Below are 12921 nucleotides of genomic sequence, written 5' to 3'. Positions count from 1 at the left end.
CTTCTGCAGAAAGCACATGTTGCAAGGGGTTGAGAGGAAGGGAAGATCATCAGGAATAAGGGTTCTCAAAAGTAAAAAAAAAATTTACATAAATCATCTCAAAAACTTGCTATTTGGAGTTTAATTGATCCAGCCAGTGGACAGGAGGAGGAATTGAAATGGAGCTTTTTTACCCAGTTTGTGCACATTGTTCACAAGATGAATTAATGCCTCACCGAAAAGGTGATTTGTACTTGGCATCTCAGGCAGCCTTACTGCCCGGCTCTGGAATTATTCCCATTGTTGTTCACACAAAGCAAAAAAAACCTCAACCACTTGGCTTCCTTTTCCCTGAAATATATGTCTAAGATCACAGCTTAGAAAGGAAACTAAATGGCACATCTTTACAAAGTATGTGCGCTCTGAGTACACAGACTGGTAAATTAATTTGTTCAAAGAAAAAGAGAGTGAGCTTTTCTTTGAGTACAAAAGAATGAAACATGGATGTTCTCTTTAAAAGTACCAGGGCAGCTCTCAATTACGCTGTTACCACTTAGCCAAAAGAAACGATCAAGAAATTATTTACATCTCTGCTTTGGGGCATTACTCTTCATTGCATCAGTAGCAAGAAAAGCTTTTAGAGAAGAATTTGAAATTTTGTGCATTTAGATTGTTTATATTCCCCTCACCCTGAACCACATAGTATAGAGAGGCTTCACTCTGCACACTCCAGGCAGGATTGTCTGTCCTCCGTTGTGTACCCAGCAGGGTTCAGCTAGACACCCCCTGCCTCTCCAGTAGCTCTTATCCTGCTTTGCCAGGAAAGCAATTATTTTCTCCCAAGCAACAGGACAAAGCACTACTGATATCTGCATCAACCCTCAAATTTTCTGGCTTTTTCTAAGCGAGGATTGTGAGTCAGAGCATACCTTCTTCCTTGCTAGACAGAAAGCACCAGAGAAGATGCGGGCTGCGTCATCTAACAGACTACTCCATCAAGGTTTGGTCACACAGCAAAACAGTGTTCCTTCCGTGGCCTCTGTGATCCCACAACAGCTGACCCAACAGCCACTTTATCGTATTTCATACAATTTTTGCTTCGTGATGTCTTTGATGTCAGAATAGCTAGGAAATAAATGGAACCACATAGTGCAGACTGCTTTAAAATCACTCCCTTTCAAGAGAGCTCTCAAATTAAAGTCATATTCAAAGGAGACTGCTGAAAGTGAGAGAGGGGTTTAGGATGTTGAGGGAGACCTGCACAGTTTAAACATGCTCAGGAGAATCCCTGCTGTTTCCAGCCATGCTATGAGCCAAACACTGTCCTCCAGAGAAGGTCTGAGTTTATGTTATTTATATAGCAATCTCTTCTGATTCTATTTAAAGACTAAGGACTCCTGAAGTTTGGAAAATTATCAAAAGAGGGGTTTGATCTTATGTTGCTTCTGTAAGAAAAAGAGTCTCCCAGAAGAATGTCTCTCAGTGAAACTGCTCTATTTATTTCTTACAACCCTGAGGTATGTATCAAGATTTGGACTCTTAACTTGCTTGGCAGATTTTATTACCATATTACCTGCCTCCTTGGGGTATACAGCTGCCTAGTGAGCTTGTGTTTATAGAGCTCGAAGGTCCACAGATGGAGAGCTAAGAGAAGCAATCTGTATTTTTACACTGTATATTCATGTACCCTCTTTCTCCTTAAGGCTTGGTCTTGAATACATGGATAACTAAGGTATGATATGATTCCCCTTGGGCACAGTGACAGAACATATTTACTGTTTATTGCTTCACAAAGTTGATTTCTATCAGCAGTGCATTATGTTCTTATACAAGCAGAAGCCAACACATCCCCAAAAAAAGTGGGTGATAAAAGGAGAATTTTATCTGTTGAGCTACATCAGAATCAAGGCAAACAGCCAGCCTCAGTGATGCTGACAGCACAACAGACCAAACCAGAGCAACAGAAAGCACTGAGCAACACTGCATACAAGTTGCTGAATAATCTTCTCTGGAGTGACACTGTAATCACATGCTTTACCCATGCCACAGTGGTCTCAGTAAAAGTCAAACTGGGAGGAGGAAGATGGCTGCTTTCCCTGTTGCTCAACTCTGAATATGCTTGAGGCCGTGCTTTATATAAAACTACTTTGCCTATGTTTTGAGAAATCCTTCAATATAGACAATGAGACTACATGTACACTTACATCAGCCCACTAGGGACAATGCAATTACAGGTGGAGATGCCAACTGGAGAGTTTCCAATTTTTCAGAGGAGTAGCAATTGCAGTGGTTACGCTTCCCTAGTCACAATAGGAAAAAGAGAAAACAAAATGTGCTGGCAGCATAATGAACCCACAGAAATGGGCCCTGTTAGGTTTAGGGAAAGAAAGACAAACACACATGCACACACATTAGGAAGAAGTTTGCTTAGATATTTTCCTAGTTACCAGTCACTGCAAATACCCCTAATTAGGAAGGCTCACAGACAAAAGATGTAAGAAATCAGAGTTAGTATTCCTGACTACTCAAACAGTTCTTCAGGATTGGAAATTTATGCTCCCTTGTGAAAACTTTAAAGTACACATGAAGGACATCTCTAATGACATAAGTGATAAAAGTGAGTTGAAACAGGAATTCAGATTTACTCTTTACCAGAATGCAGTTCTCCCTGCAGCTTTATTAGATACCCAAGATTATCAGCCATATTCTGCCCAGCTGGGAGATAAGAGTTATTAACTGAGAAATTCTCATGAACTGTTCATCAATAACAGTTTGAGAAAACTTCCTCAATTTTTGCCTACAACAACTCTCATAGGGCTCAAGCTAAACTCAGCTCTGAGCACAAATGGAAAAACTGTTAACTGGCTGCTTTTCCCAGAAACACACAGGTTTCTTTCACTGAGAATAATAGACAATGTTCACAATTTTCATTAAGGGAATAGAATGGAAGAATAAAGAAACGTTCTTTTGGGAAAGAAGGTGGACCAAGTAGGCATAGCTGATAACCTAGAATGGGTTTACAGTCTAGCTAAGGAGGCAGCAACCCATTTATGATCCCAAACAGTATTTTTCAAACACGTGTCTCAGCTGAGGACACAATTTGCTGCACTTTTGAAATATTGTAGAAGAACGAGGACAAATTTACTCCTGTGGATTCACAAGGATATATATTTACCAATTTATTACAGCATGCACTCCTTTATTTGATTAATCAAAAAAACTCCAGGTACTATGAGCCCATTTTTAAATCCTTGCCACAAGAGATACAGCCTCTTGTGCTGAATGTATGTTCTATGAATGTGTAACTGTTAACATTGTGCAATGGTCCATTTAAACCACAAGCCTCAGAAAACTAAACACTGACAAAATGTCTGGGGTCATGTCTGTAAAATGCTCGCTATGTGCTAGCTGAACGAGCCTGACACTACCTTGCTCTCAAATGTTAATAGCTTTGCAAAAAATGCCCTCTCCTGCAGCTGAGATTGTTTCATTCAATCCCCAGTTTTGAGCAAAACCTCATCTACCATTTAGTTACGACAAAGTGAAAAGAAATATGTTTCCTGTCTTCATTGTAAAGACAATTACTATAGCTAACAGCCAGAAGTGCTGGCCCTCAGCTGGACTAAACTGCGCTGAGGTCGATGTGCCTGTGAGCATGCACACCAGCTGATGGTTACACCAGCTCCTTGGTGGGCAAGCACCGCTCCAGGTATTTTCAAACAGCCAAGCCAATGACATGTCGTTCCAGCTTTTAATGCAACGAGGAGGCAAATCCCACTTTTCCAAGAAGGCTATCCCGTCTCCGAAGAGTAACTTGTTAGGAAAGGCACTCAGTGCTGCAGCTGGAGAGGTGCCAGGGGCACATCCCAAGAATACCTGCCTGCTGGAGGGGGGTAGGGTAGCCAGCTGCAGGCAGCCAGCACCTGCCCGTGTTAGAGCTGCACGTATTTGTCTCTGCCAGAATTAAGGTGATGTTAAACCATGCCCAGAAAACTTCCAGCAAACTGGGGAATCTCTATCATGACTAAACAATCACCAAAAAAAAAAAAAAAAAAAAAGAAAAGAAAAAAGAAAAAAAAAAGAAAGAAAAAAGTATGTCTAGGAAATGTTTTTCACGTATTTGAGAATAAGTCATCTGGCAGAAGTATGGGCTATATTTTCCAAGCTGAAGACAAAAGTCATTTGTTTGGTTAGGTTTTTTTATGTTACAGTTCTGTAAGAGACAGGTGCAATTTTGAAAGCAACAGCTTGCTTTAAATGTATGACAACTACTTCACAAAGGGAATTGGAAACCTGAAGCTTGACTTATAAATAGCTCACAGTGACAAATGCTTCACCACATAGCCTCACATTAATTACTGTAATGCAAACATGAAAAAAAATTGAACTGCAACCTGTTCCTGGATGGACAGAACAAGGCTCTGGGACCTCTTCAACACAGGGAATATTTTCAGGGAAAAGAAAAACAGAAAAATGCCTGTGTAGCCACAGTGTCACAGCATCCAACAATTTCCTTGGACATCTGATAACCTCTAATGTTTTTTCTCAAGCACAAAATGTTGGAGCTATGCTATTATATGATCATCTAAACTCAATGTTTACAAAATTTTCTAGCCTTATTGCTGTGAAAGAAATAAAAATAATGTGAATTCTAGCTATTTTTCAGCCTTTAAAAAAAATATCTCTCCATCATTCACAGGTAAAAGATATATAACAATTACAATAAATATAGGTATCATACATATACACCTGAGATATGGAAGAATCCTTCCAGTAACTATCAATAAGAGCTATGCTCTGAGGTTATAAAAATTTATTTATACATAGCAATAATCAATGTTTCCGGCCTGAAGTGCCCCCAGTTTTGATGAGGTTAAAAGCAAAGTTACCCAAGCATCATGACTGATACCTTAACGGCCAGGTTCAAAGCTACATTTAAACTTTTCCCAGTAAATCCAAAAGTTTTAATTGTTTGTACTTTTCCTGCAATGCCCCTGATAGCACGTGAATTATGGGAATTAGATTCATTATCCTGTTCAGTGGGTAAGTAAGTGTGATTTCAGGTGTTCCAGTCCTCACATAATTGTTACTCTCTCTTTTTGTGACAAAGATTAATTGAAAATGGCAGTGCCGCTAGGGTAGGCATCTATATAATCAAGGCCACTGTCATCTATTCTTGGTGTCATAACCCAGACCACCATTTCACAGGCATCGCTGTGAATACCAAGGAAATGTAACAGTGAAATTTAAGAAGGTTAAGGCAAGAATAGCAGTATATTTGATTTCAAATACTACTACTTGAAGGTTATTTGACCTATTGACTCGTAATAAATTATGTAAAATTGTTTCATGAGTAATAAAGATTTTGTTAAAGCAGTTCTAAAGGTTATCCCCTTGATTATTTTTTTTAAGAACTCAAAGCCTCTTTTTTTTGTCCTAAACTTTCATTAACTGCAAAATATTTTAACCAATTTGGTGATGACATGAGCTAAGAAACCTTGCTGTGAGATTTCACAACAGAGCACAACACAATGGCTAAGGAAAACAATGGTTGTGGTAACCCAGAGAGAAATATGTTATTTGCATCAGTTTATCACCATACCAAGATGCAACTTACATATTACTGCTGTAACAGGACATGATTGATGTAATCACAAATGACCTATCACAACCTGAAGTCACAAAGTGTTTTTTAAAATTGCTTCTGAAAAGCATTAATGGGAAAAAACACACAGATCTGACACTTGACATCTCCTGGGCTACTTTAAAAGAGGAAAAAAAAAAAAAAAGAAAAGAAAAATATTTGTGCTCAAATTATTCTGCTCTCTCATTTTTTGTTCTTCATTTATTTTCTCTCCTCTTCAGTTAGTGCAAAAGATATACGCTTAAAATGTCGCTACTAAAGGCAGCAGCAAAACTCCCATTAACAGCAGTATGCGCAGGCTCCAAGTAAATCACTTGCAGTTGGCAATATAACAAGACAGAACTTCTGATTAGCATGTCACAAGTTCTAATATTATTTTGAGTTGAGTGAAATATAGATATATACCATTATAGATTAACATCTGACCAAGCATAGTCAGTTTGCTAAAATTTTAGAAACCCATCCATCGTACAGATGGTCCTTAGGATCTGGTCTGTCCTTTCATCTCCTTCCACATGGAGTCAGCTGTGTGATACCACCGTTGGAGACTTTGGAGAAGACTAGTTTGTCACAAACAGAAAATGACTACAACCAAGAGACTTGTTTTTAAAAATGACCAAAACTGTAAGAAGGTTACTGAAAACATAGTGTTGAGACATGCCAGATGGGATAAAAAACCACTTCAATCTCCTATGAATACCAGATTTTACAAAATCATACTTTTTTTCTGGTTAGCAATCCAACTGTGAATGTTTTGCTTTTATGAAATATCCAAACCCAGATAGGCACTGCGTCCAGTTTGGACCAGCTTGAATCTTGATCTATCACCACTTTGTCCTCCACCACCAGCACAGGGGGTTCTCCAAAGCCAGTTTTATTCAGGGTCAGATTTACCAGGAAGAACATGCAGCTACAGAAGCCCCATGTAGCCACATCTGGTGCAGACCAGACTCCTAGTCACCACACAGAAGGCAGCTACTCCTCAGTCATCACCTGGCTTCCTGAGGAGTGCTCTGTGTGTATAAAAATTACGGAATGGTACGTGGCCAGCCTAGCAGCTATCAAGTCTCTGCTCAGAGAAAGCAGAGAAATATTTTCTGCATAGAAAATACTTCCTGAGCTGCAAAACTTGGATGGGAATTTATAGCTACAAAGCTCCTGATGTACAAACCAAGCCAGAAAGAAAAGCTGTTCAAACCTACACTGAGATCCCACCTCCGTACACTGCTAGCCAAGGAAGGGCCCTTCATGCCAAGTTCACATTTCCTAACCAGTAACTTACCCCACTCCCCTCAGCCATAGTAAATATGATGTTTGTATTGATCAGAATATTTCTAAATATTTCTTTCAACTGTTTGATCTTCTGCAATTGAAAATTGCACATCATAGCTTAGTCGTAGAAACTGTTTACTTTTTAACTTGCAAATTATTTCATTGAGAAAAAATAGGTGCACAATTCATTCTTAAGCAAGAGAAAAAAAGCAATGAAAATAGTTTGTTTTAAATAGGCTGTCTCAGCACTTCTTGAAAAAGAACAGAAAATCCTGGGTTTATAGAGGTATATTAATTTAAAAAATATAAAGTGGAACATACAGAGAAGTCAGTCATATGCAGATTTACTTTCATGTAGAGTTAAATTTTAACTCTTAAAAAGACTCCGCAGAAGCTTTTTAAAGGTTAGGGAAGTTTTGGTAGCATGGGCACATTTACTGGAAATTCTAAAACTTGCATTTTCCCTATATAAGACTTAGAAGCTTTTCATAGAATTCCCTAATGCATAGTCATTCTTACCCTTCGTTCAAATTCAGAGCAGGTAGTAAAAATTGAAAAATAATTTAGAAATCCCAAATCTATTTCCAGAGATCAGTTCTTCAACTCAGTGACGAAATACAGCATAAACAATCTGCAAATCAGCATTCATGAAAAGAGAACAGTTAGTGTGAAAGAATCACTTGTGCAAACACTTGCTTTCCCATTCAGTTGCTGCCTAAGATAAAGCCTATCATTGGTATTTCTGTGAACAAGGAATGATTCTCTATGTACAAACAGTGTGTCTTAAAAAATAGCCTGATTTTCAGAAAGTATTTGTCCTCCTTGCTGTTGAAGGAAGAGAAGGGAAGCCAGCCTCTTTTAACATATGACAGCTGGGCGCTCCCAAAGTAGAGGAACTGATTTTTCTAAAAAACATCGACCTGAAATGAATGCTCGTACTTTCTGCCCCTCAGCCTGAGACTCTGGCTCCTCCATCCATTACAGTCCCTTTCCACAATATTCTAGAGAGGAAGGTCTTCCTTTACAGCACTGATTTGGTTTCAGGACCATTACACCCAGGCACAGCAAAAGCATTTGGAATATTTAAGAAACCTTCAAATGAAGTCGCTAGAGCAGAGCTTGCAATCTCCTGTTAAACCACCTATGCCATCTGTCCAGAATTTCCTCAAGAAATTACTATGAAAACATACAACCAAGAACTTAACAGCATCCCCAGATTTCTTTGTAGATGTGTTCTTAATGTTCAGGATAATTATCTTCTCAACAAGAGTCAGTAATAATCACAGACTTTTTCTTAGGTAATTTAAGGACTTTATAAGTGGTGAAGACATTTCAGGGTCTTGGTGTCTACACAGATGAAAGCCATGATCACAGAAAACTCTTACAAATATCTCTTCAGGGAAAATGAGAAGAATTTGCTATGTTTACCAAATAATTTAGCAGCTGCATTCCCTCTTTTTTTTTCAGGGAAAGGAATAGGTATGTTTTGGCAGAGACGCACAGTATTGACTCAGTCGTGCTTTGCCTAACAAGCTTCTGGGTGTCAGGATGAGCAGGTGCAGCCTCCCTTGACTTCTCACCTGGGGTCACCCCTGGGGCTCAGCATCCTGACTGCCTCCACTCAGCACCCACGTTATGCCTCAGCAGTAGATAGCGACACAGTATGGATTACAACCATGGCAGCATGCCAGGCTTCCCCAGCTGTGGTTTCCATCATGTGCGTCCGCTGTGATCTAGTTACATTGACGCAACTGCACTTACATAAGATGGGCTTTCTTGGAAGAAAAAGATCAACAGTCTCTCAGCAGAGACAGCAGCATTCCAAAATATTGGCAAAATATTGCAGGTGGCAAGTAATGTTTGCTGAACTCATTTGACATCTGCCTGAAAATTGCCCATGAGCAGTTAGCAAGATTCTCAAATGGGTTCATTATCCGGAGGATTATTCTTGATGTGCAGTCAGCTCGTAAAAGGTTTGCTGCGAATACTCACAGTCTCCATCAGGTCAATTACTTACAGAAGTTACACAGTACTACTTTCTGTGCTTTAACTGGGTGGCTTCTCTGGCTCACACAGCATAAGCTGTGAACAGCACAATTAAGTGCACAACTTTGAGTCACAAAATGGAAACACAATGCTAAATATTTGCTTTTTACAATCATCAACCCTAGCAAAGCTTCCCCCTCTGATTACTTACAGTATGATAGCCAGGTTGGGGAAAAGGACAGATTGAATTAAAACATTTTTAAAAACAAGGATCCCAAGAGCTTAACATTGCTGCTCCCCTGCTAAAAAGCTTTCTTTCACCCCACAGAACAAAGGCCACACTTCCCTTTGCCAGTGTCCCCAGATGTGACATATCCTATCCCAACAGACAAAATCCAAAGCTGATAAAAGCTTTCTGCTCTCCCTGTGACAGCCCTGCTGTTAGAGGGTCTTCATATTTCAACAATAAATTCAAGAACATCATGGCAAAACTTAAAAAAAAAAGGCAACCAAAAACAAACTGAAAAAACTTAAAGTGATAATGTACTGAATCCAGTATCAGTGTTAGAAATACAGTATATTAATGATTTTGCTATACAATTTAATATTTAAGGCAGCTTTTGATATATGTACTATTTACTAGGTTAAAAATGTTCTGAAGAACTTCTGGGAAACTGCTACAGGAATCACAATAACATGTAGGCATTGAAGTGCTTTCAGTTGTTATTTAGATGAAAATAGTAACCTTAATTCACATACTTTATTGCTTCTCTTTTCCAAGTGAGTAATTAACACAAAAGTTTTAACTCTTTAATTTAAGCACATTAATTTTACACTCTGATTTAATTTCTTGTAATTCACATCCTTGATATTCTGCGTATTGGATGGCTGCAGAGGTCAGATTCAGGTCACAACATATGACAAGGAAAAGGTTTGCTGTCACAGGCTTTGATACTGTGAATAAATTTGCAAGATAGCTCTAACATAGGAGTAACTCTAGGAAAGCCTGAGTTTGTTTAGGTCCTTGATGAATCAGCATCATACTTAATAACAGAACTCCTCAATCTCTGAAATTCTTGACTGCTTAATCATCACAAAATACATATTTCACTGCTTAGTTCATGTTTCCCTGCCTAATCAAACTATGTATTCTCTTGCTTGCACAAGCTAAACATTATTGGAATTAGTGTGCAGGAACAATGTTATCAGCATTAATTTGTAGGAGCATTTGCCCTATGGCCAGAAAGGGCATACATGACACAGCTACTTATCTAGCCCCTTCTGCAATCCTACAGAGAGTAAGAGAGATCAGTCCTGAACGTGACAATAATTTCAGTCAAAATAGCAGGCCAAGAATCTTCAGAAAATTTTGCTTTGTATTTGCACTATTTGCCAATTTTGTTTGTGCTATTTTTTTCTGAATACGTTCCTCATATACAGCACAAACCTCAGGTAAAGCAGGAATGTGAACTTTAATCTTCACATTTTCACCTTGTAGCAGAGTGGGAATAACAGAACCCATCACAGGAAATCAGGGAGCTCTCTTATTCTTTTTCCTCTCGATCTTCTCCCAAAATAAGTAAATCTAAATTTTCACTTGTCAGGAAAACTACAGCCAGTTCACTCTTAACCCCTACACCTGCAGTTTGCACAAAAATTACCACTGGGATGGTGTAAAACACTCCAAGCTGAAGAACACAATCTAATCTCTTGTTTTCTTTAAGAAAAACAAAACAAACAAACAAACAACCCCAACAAACCAAACAAACCTAAACACACAACAGCAAAAGATAAACTTATTTCAAGAGAGAGATATCCAAGGGCCAACATAAGTAATATTCATCCTGGATAGTTATTTTCATAACTGAGCAAAAAGTTCCCTACAATAGCTTGGAATCTTTTTTCAATATAGTGTAGGGCTTTTGTTGCTTCTAATCCTTTCAGAGCACACAGGATCAAACATCACAGCCATGACATCGCTGGACTGAAAAGCTATTTTATGTAGTTTGTCAGAAGCGCTCGTTAGAATTCTCCTTTCCCTCAGTAATCTGCACGGTATTCATGGTAACAAATGCACCTGTCTTTAATAAAGAAAAGCTGTAGAATATACACATTTAGAGAATGCAATATATAGCTTCCTAAAATAATTCATTATATGTAAAATACTAGAGGTATTTGTGACACCTTAATGCTGGAGTCCATTAAATACTCTGACCTACATAGCTCTCAGTCTACAATGCCAATCCGTGACTGCTGTATTTTTTTATTAACATAGTCTTCTAGACATTACACTGTCATGTTTTCTTTACATTATGGCATTTCACGCTTGCTGTTTTTCCCTGATGGAGTTTCCAGTGGGGGCAGTTATCTGAGATTCACAATGAAGCCAGAAAGAAAACCAACCTACCAGATCAGGGATGTGTTTTGCCTGTCTCAGAACTGTGTCCCAGTAACCCCAGTGGGTTGTTACAGCAGGACAGATCCCCTCTCCAGACACGTATATATTTATCATAACTGTATTTATTTACAAGGATATACGTGCGTGCACCAAGATCATTGTGCTCTGCAGCCCTACAGGGCAATTACAGACTTCACTTAAATATACTGCACCCAAACATTTATTGCTGCTGCTGAATGGGAAAAGATCGCAAACCCCCAGTCCTGTGACAAGGAGGGAAAGAGATCACAGTCAACCTCTACCTCATGAAATTGCCCCAGTTACAGGGCAAAACTGACTGAAACTGCTGAAGCTGTGAGACAGGCCACAAATTCACATTATCCCATTTTGTGGAAGTGGAGAGGGGTATGCAGGTTCTTCTCATTAAATAAAAGTGCACGTAACGAAGACTGGCAGGACAGCGGTAACTATAAGAATCTCTAAAAAGGTTATACTCTGTACATATTTAAGCAAATGTTCAGATTGTTTTTCTGCTGGGTTGTTGTTGGTGTTTTTTTTTTCACTTCAGTGTGAAACAGCGAGAGAGGGTAACAGTCCTTTAACTCTGATAACCTGCATGAAGGGGGGCTCTGTCTGCACAAACCTAAAGCAATAGATCACCTGGCAGGAGACCCTGCCACAGGGCCACACTCTCGTCTGCTTTTGGAGAAAGGAAAAAGGGACCATACATATCCAGCACGGGGGAGGCACGGGCTCCTCAAAAAGCATTTTGATGTAATCCAAGCAATGTGTCAAAACAGTGTGGAAACAGAAAGAACATTTCTAAGACAGGGCTTCTGTCTTTTTCTCTGAATCCATATATGCTTTGTTCTATCCAAAGTAAATATTAAATATCTCAAAGACTCGTGTAAAGCTCATCTGTTGCATGCTGCTACTATCCTTTAGCTCTGAAGTAATGCAATGGTAAAACCCAGGCATGTGGAGCCTATAGGCACTCTGGTACGCCTTGGAGGAGTCAGCACTGATCTGGCAGGCTTAACGCAGCTTGTCTCGTTTCCATGAAATGATGATAAACAGAACTGGTTCCCAGGAAACGCGTAAGAGCAAAGGAAGCTTCAGGGCTGTCACATTCCCTGGATCCAGGGAAACCTCAAAGCTCCCCGGTGCTGGAGGCAGGACTGGTGCAGCAGCAAAGGGCTGCCAACGCAGGAACCCTGGCCAGCTAGGCAAGTACTCTGCAGGCCAGCCAGGGAAGTGACACTGTTAATAGGCTGCCATTGTGATTTATTTTACATGGTATACAAATGATGTTTGCTCATTAAAAGTAAAGACTGTTTTGGGGGGCGAGGAGAAGGAAGCCAACAAGAATAACCAAACTGTGTTAATTTATTTCTAGACTTTTATGGAGTCTACTCGGACGCTGATCTTTACATGGGTAAGACCCCATATGTATCTCTCTCCTGTACCTTTTCCAATCAGTTCCATTCTGTCTATTTTCCACCAAAGCATGCTCATTAGCAGGACAGACATTAACAAAGTTTAGACCAAATGAGATCTCTAAGTATTCATATGCATAGGTGCCACTGATGTTAATAATCCTAAGATAAAAGTATATTATTTTTCATTCTTTTAATAATTTTAA

General features: G+C 39.2%; 1 protein-coding gene across 2 annotated transcripts in view; it reads left to right on the top strand.

The window, feature by feature from the left end:
* B3GALT1 (beta-1,3-galactosyltransferase 1) overlaps positions 1-12921 on the top strand; it is a 210932-nt gene that overhangs the window by 192835 nt on the left and 5176 nt on the right. For both annotated transcript variants that reach the window (XM_056350372.1, XM_056350373.1), the window contains one exon: positions 12676-12714. The gene's annotated coding sequence lies outside the window, so the exon portion shown is untranslated. The remainder of the gene's footprint in view (positions 1-12675; positions 12715-12921) is intronic.

The sequence above is a fragment of the Falco biarmicus genome, chromosome 8 (genome assembly GCF_023638135.1).
Source record: "Falco biarmicus isolate bFalBia1 chromosome 8, bFalBia1.pri, whole genome shotgun sequence".
Lineage (NCBI taxonomy): Eukaryota > Metazoa > Chordata > Aves > Falconiformes > Falconidae > Falco > Falco biarmicus.
This window is presented reverse-complemented; position numbering and strand designations above follow the sequence as displayed.